At 36.1% G+C, this 6,286-nt stretch overlaps 1 long non-coding RNA gene across 8 annotated transcripts; it reads left to right on the forward strand.

The window, feature by feature from the left end:
* The first annotated feature begins 1,424 nt into the window (after positions 1-1,424).
* On the forward strand, positions 1,425-5,691 carry LOC113303852. Of its 8 annotated transcripts, none has more exons than XR_003337800.1 (7): positions 1,425-1,624; positions 1,732-1,999; positions 2,142-4,303; positions 4,458-4,706; positions 4,799-4,835; positions 5,011-5,066; positions 5,167-5,691. It is a non-coding gene; the product is annotated as an uncharacterized LOC113303852 (long non-coding RNA). The 8 variants fall into 8 exon arrangements; XR_003337799.1 differs by having other exon boundaries at positions 2,142-2,499; positions 4,070-4,303; positions 5,055-5,691; XR_003337803.1 differs by having other exon boundaries at positions 4,794-4,835; positions 5,055-5,691.
* The last annotated feature ends 595 nt before the right edge of the window (positions 5,692-6,286 follow it).

Below are 6,286 nucleotides of genomic sequence, written 5' to 3' on the forward strand. Positions count from 1 at the left end.
CATTGGAGCGCACGGTACCCGGACCCGTATCTGCATCCGACAAGCTAAAGAAAAAGGACTCGAACTGTGGATAGTACTCCTAGTGGGCTTGCAGCTCGATACAAGTTCAGGAACCGTTTTTTGGGGACTACTCAAAAATGGTGGGGGACTACTCTCCATTTTTGGGGTGGATATTAGAAGTAATAATGGGTCACCCCTTATCTAAGTTTTTTTTAATACCAAACTTTTCCTTGATAATTAAATTAGTGTAACGATTAGTGAGTTAATTAAAGATTAGGGAGATTAAATTAATAAGTTATTTTTTTTCAAAAGAAGAACTATTGAGAGGGAGAAGAAGAAGATGAAGATGATAATGAAGATGAGGGTTTTGGAAGAATAAAAGTTAAGATCTTTTTCTTTAAGATCCAGAACAAGAGCATGATGTTTTCGGTACTCACGGATACTTCAAATTTAGTTAATGATGCTTGAACTGACCAAAACATTCCTAAAATGAACAATTTACAAATTGATTTCGGTTTGGTTAAAAAAGTTCGCCTATGAAATCTGAAGAACAGGTAGCCGAACTCATCTGCATGTGTAGTTCGGCTAAAATTTCTGAAAACACAGGTAGCCGAAATCAGCTTTAATGGAGTTTTTTCTTTCAGAGAAAAGTTCGTTAGGAGAAGAAAATTGCGATGTAACCGTACTAGGAGTTCGTCTAGGAAAAAAAATTACGACGTGTCCGAACTCAATATGCAGGTTTTTCAGAAAAGTTCGTTTAGGAGAAAAATTTGCAATGTAACCGAACTTTTTTGTGGCATAACCGAACTTTTTTCGATGTAACCGAACTTTTTGCGACGTAACCGAACAATAAATTCGGCTTGGACATTTTTTTTCTCGACGTAACCGAATTTTTCTCTGAAAACAAAAACCTCAACTAAAGTTGATTTCGGCTAGTTCGACAAATTTTTCACATAATTCCCAGCCGAACTTCTCTCTCTAACTTCTATTTTCAACTCATTTTGATGATTACTTCTCATTTTTTCAATGGAAAATGAATGAAAAGTAATGGATTTGTTATAATTTTGATTTTGTTTTGTTAATGATTTAAATTAAGCTATATATAGAGGTGGCGGTGGTGGTGATTTGAGGTGGTCGGTGGTGGTTGGTGGTTGGTGGTGGTGAGCGGCGGTGGTGATGGGAGGAGGTGGTTATATATATATAGGTGGTGGTGATGGGAGGAGGTGATTATATATATATATATATATAGATGAATGGTAGGTTAGTCATTTCCACACTTTAAGACACCCCTTATAAGTATGGGGTAGACATTCCTATCACAAAGTAGTCCTCCACGTTTTTGAGTAGTACCCAAAAAAAAAAACGGTCTACCCTAATATATACAAATATCATTCCCCAAGTTCCAGTTCCTAGATCTCATTTTATCATCCCCAAATCAAAACCCTAACCGAGAAACCTCATTTTCGCTCTTCCGTTAAATCAAAACCTCTTAAAAGTAACGAGCAGTAAGTTAGTGATGGCTTCAAGATGTAGTACTAGTACTGGTTTTATATGGGATTCTGGTGGAGGAACCTTCATTCATAACACAGAAACACAGCATTATCATATCTACTCTCAGTATTAGGTAAGTTTTCTTCTGTTTATTATCTTCTGAGTTTTATGTCCCATACCGATTCAATGAATATATGCTAGGATTTCAGTAATATAATTAGGTTACCTCTATATTTTCAGGACGATCTAGGTCTTCTCTGAATTGAAGAAAAATGGGTTTCAGTTCACTAGAAAGGCAGAGACCTGCTTTCGTGTGAGCATATTTCAGATTGAAAGGAAATCCGCCGTGTATTAATTGACTTAGCTTTCTGTCCCTTTTGGTATGACAGAGTTGAATAGGGTATCAGGTGGCCGTCCATGTTGGTCTGAAAGAGTTATTGAAAAAGAGTGATGGTTAATCTGGAAGAAAGCAGAACGTCTAAATTATGTGAAGAGATGTATTCCACTGGTAAGTGTTTCTATTAATCTTGATTCATACTCATTATAAATCATTATTATTAGTTTATTGCCTTTTAGTTTCTTTAAGTTCCATATTAATTCAATTAAGACCAAAATCTCATAATCCTAAATTTTGTTTGTCTTGTTATTAGGTTTCATAGGAGAGTGTGAAGAGAATTATAATGATACATATGTTCAAACTATCAGAATTGGGGAGCATGAATGAACAATTCTATTCTGGCTGCAGCGCAACCTGTTGAAATACTAGTCAGCACTATATGGTGCATCAGTAAAGCTTCACGCATGCTTCCGTTTCATAACAAGCATTGACGAATAATTGTAATTGGTGTCCATGATTTTAGAAGAAAACCAGTAAGGCCAAGGACCAGAATTCAGAAGGATACATACTAAGTAGCTGGTGTAATAATTTTAAAGTGTCGAGTTTTTGGCGCATACTTTTTCTATCAGTGCTGGCACAAATGAGGGAACAAGCTGGGTTAGATGAGAATGGTAAGAAACAATCCAATACTGGTGAAATCTATGTGAATGTATTACCTACACATGGACATAAACTTGTAAGAGCTGAAGGAAATGTCACTGACCTGTTCTAGTTCTATGTGAAAGCATTATGAGAATATATGTTGGTGATTAACAGCATTGAAAAGAGACTAGTGTATTGATATCTGTCTTTAGGATCAGATAAGGATAAGACTACATCTAACTTCTTACAACAACTGCACAGGTACTAGAAACACCAGAACATAGTGGTATTCTGATGCCCATACGATCAAGCTTAGAATCCTTATGGTATCACAACACTAGCAAGTGTTATGATAATAAACCTTCATTCAAATTTTAAGCATTTTGAGATTAGATAGCAAGAGATCTTTCCTGAATCTAATTAATTGACAATATGTGGTGAATGATAATATTACATCATGTATGCATTACTCTTGTTATGTTTACTGCAGTTTGTGATTTACTTTTGTTAGAGCTAATGGAGGATGCAAACTTTAGTATAGTTATTTCCTTTATATGAAATAAAAAACAGAGTCTGAGTAGTATATGCAGAAAATATTGTGTGAAACTGAGAGCTCTCTCAGTGGTCTAATGCCTCTAGCCTTCTAAGAAATCTGTTTGGTTCTTAGTTCTCAGATTATTTTTGCTTAATGTTGTCATTTAGAGATTTAGTGTGTGATTTTCGAGATATCATATGATCGAGAGCGTGATTCTAGTAGAATTCTTGAGTTCAAGGAGTCAGAGGTTAACTCTGTGGGTAGTTATGTTTTTGTGGAGAGCCTAGTATCACTTAGCTCAGAAACTTATGTGGGGCATGCAGAGAAAGAAGACTCAGAAGATGTGGTTGGTCTCGGTAACAACAAGTATTTGTATGTACTCGAAATATGTGTCTACTTTCTATATTTTTTCTAGGCTGGTTTTGTAGTGATTTGTGGGCAAAAATGTATAAAGCACTCAGACTAGAGCTCGGAAATGTGAATATTCAATCCCTTTTCTTTGAGACATAATAACTTATAACTGAAACTGGCTCTTGCATTTTTTTTTTTTTTTGAGGTATTTGCTCTTGTGGTTCGTGCATCTTAGTTGTTTCAATCCGTGAATGTAGCTGTATCGAAAACTCGACTATTTGTCAAATGATGTACAAGTTTCCTTGTTCCTTATCTTTTGGGTTTGTTCAATTGGCTACAACATATCAACCATGCACTTCACGGCTGAAGGTTGAGGTTGAGTCAGAAGCCATTTAGTCATTTGGAAATAGTGTCAAGCTAGACTATAGATCTAAGATAATTACCTGGAAATTTGTTCATTGGCCTTAATAGATGGGGATGGGAGTATGAAACTTTATTCTCTTTTAAAAAAACTGTGTGAACTGCGGGAGGTAGCATTCGTGTTTTATCGATCAAGGTTTCAGTCAGATAACAGACTGCTTATTTTAGTTTTTTGATGTGTTTAACCTTCTGGTTTCAGTCAAATTTTGAACTGTTTGCAGTTCGTTTTATGGTATGCTATAGACTAATTCTTCTAGCTGTCTACTACTGGTTACGGCTTTAATTGACACTAGGTGGGGATGGGGAGGTGATTGGTTTGTATTGCTCAATTTCTTCTCTAAATTAAGAAAATCGACTTTCGGTTCACTAAAAAGGTAGAGAGTGCTTCTGTGTGACGAATTCTAGATCGACAGTGAATTAGCTGAGTATTGATGGACTGGAGGATAGAGGCACAAAGTTCCTAAATTGGGTAGTTAATTTGGAAGAAATTCGATAGTCTAAACTATGTGAAGGGATGCATTCCAGTGGTAAGTTTTTCTATTAAGCTTGGTTCTTACTCATCATAAATCATTGTTATTAGTTTACTCTTCTGTGTATTGCCTTTGAGTTTCTTTATGTTCCATATATATTTCAGTTAAGACCAAAATCTCAGAATCCTAAATTTGTTTTTCTTGTTTGTAGGTTTCATATGAGATTGTGAAGACAATTTTAATGATACATATGTTCAAAATATCAGAATTGGGGTGCATGAATCCTGTTCTGGCTGCAGTGGAACCTGTTGAAATACTAATCAGCACTACATGGTGCATCAGTAAAGCTTCACGCATGCTTTCGTTTAATATTAAGCATAGACAAATAATTGTAATTGGTGTGCATGATTTTTAGAAGAAAACCATTAAGGCCAAGGACCAGATTTCAGAAGGTTACATGGTAAGTAGCTGATGTGGTAATTTTACAAGTGTCAGGAGTTTCTGGCACATATTTTTGGATGCTAATACTTACCAATACTTGTTCTAGTGCAGGCACAAATGAGGGGACAACCGGAGTTAGATGAGAATGGTAAGCAACAATCCGCTACTGGTCAAATCTATGTTAATGTAGTACCTACACACGGAAATGGTCACTGATGTCTTACCTGTTCTAGTTCTATGTGCAAGCATTATGAGGATATATGTAACAGCGCTGAGAAGAGACTAGTGTATTTATATCTATCTTTGTATGTATGTTTGATCAGGTAAGGGTAAGACTAAATTCAACTTCTTACAACAAACCGTGCAGGTGGGGGTAGAGGTAATTAGATGGAAGTTGTTGGAATATCAGTAGAAATAAAGCAGCGATAGCACCTGGCAGTGTTGCACACAACCTAAATCAGTTTTTTTTTTTCATTCAGACTGGACTCTAAATCAGTGTCGAGTGCAGGAACTGATGGAGAATAACATATTGCTTGGCAATTACATCACCAGATTTCAGAAGCTAAACAAGTTGTACAGTTTTTCAGTTCCGGGATAATCTTTGTATGAGTTTGAAACAATGTTGCTGTATTCCGGCTAAACTGAGTTTGAAGCCAACAAATGAGTGGCTCTGGACCACCAAATTGCATTAGGCATCAGTTTGACTGATGAAAAGTTAATAGAAGATCTGCTGGTGCGTTTGCAAATGGAGCTCTTCACTGGGAGGATGATTCAGGAAACATTTTCGCTCTCCATTTGACTGATGAAAAGTTTAGCAAACTTCCATCACTGCCTTGTCTAACAGAAGCTGTTTTTTTAGATATCCTATTTTTGTAGGGGTTTTAGGCCATTTTATAAGTGCTACTTATTCTAACAGACTTTTGTAGTGAAATATGGTTGTTGAAGAAGAATAAAGATAATTGTAATGACTTGTGCTGGAGTAAAGAGTTCAGTTTTCATACTTACATGTCACCGCCATTTGGGTACACACAGAGTGGTAGGTTTCTATGCTATGACCATCACAAAATTGATGGTTACGATCCAAAAGCATCATCTGCCAAAATGGTTGGGGATTTTGGCGAGTCTATTGATGGTGCAATCCCTCAGAAGAATACTTTAGTTTCACTAAAGGCATTAGGAGAAAAGGATGCTAAAACAATGGAATCTGGTGAAAGAGCAAGTTGAAGTGAGGAGACAGGAAACACTGACAAACTGAAGAAGCTGCAAAAGGAAGTAAGAGATCTCTAGGTCAGTGTAATGATATAAACCTTTATTCAAATTTTAAGCATTTTGAGATTAGATAGCAAGGGATTTTTCCTGAAAATGTGAAGCATTCAATCTCTTTTCTTTTTGAGACACAATAATTTATTACTGAAACTGGCTCTTACATTTATTTTATTTTGAGATATTTGCTCTTGTGGCTGTGAGTGTTCTTAGTTGTCAATCTGTGAATATAGCTGTATAGAAAACTCGTCTATTTGTCAGATGATATACAAGTTTCCTTGTTCCTTGCCTAGTTAGTAAGTTCGCGAATGATTCGGAGTTGTCTATTTTGGGAGT

This window comes from Papaver somniferum, chromosome 8 (assembly GCF_003573695.1).
Source record: "Papaver somniferum cultivar HN1 chromosome 8, ASM357369v1, whole genome shotgun sequence".
NCBI lineage: Eukaryota > Viridiplantae > Streptophyta > Magnoliopsida > Ranunculales > Papaveraceae > Papaver > Papaver somniferum.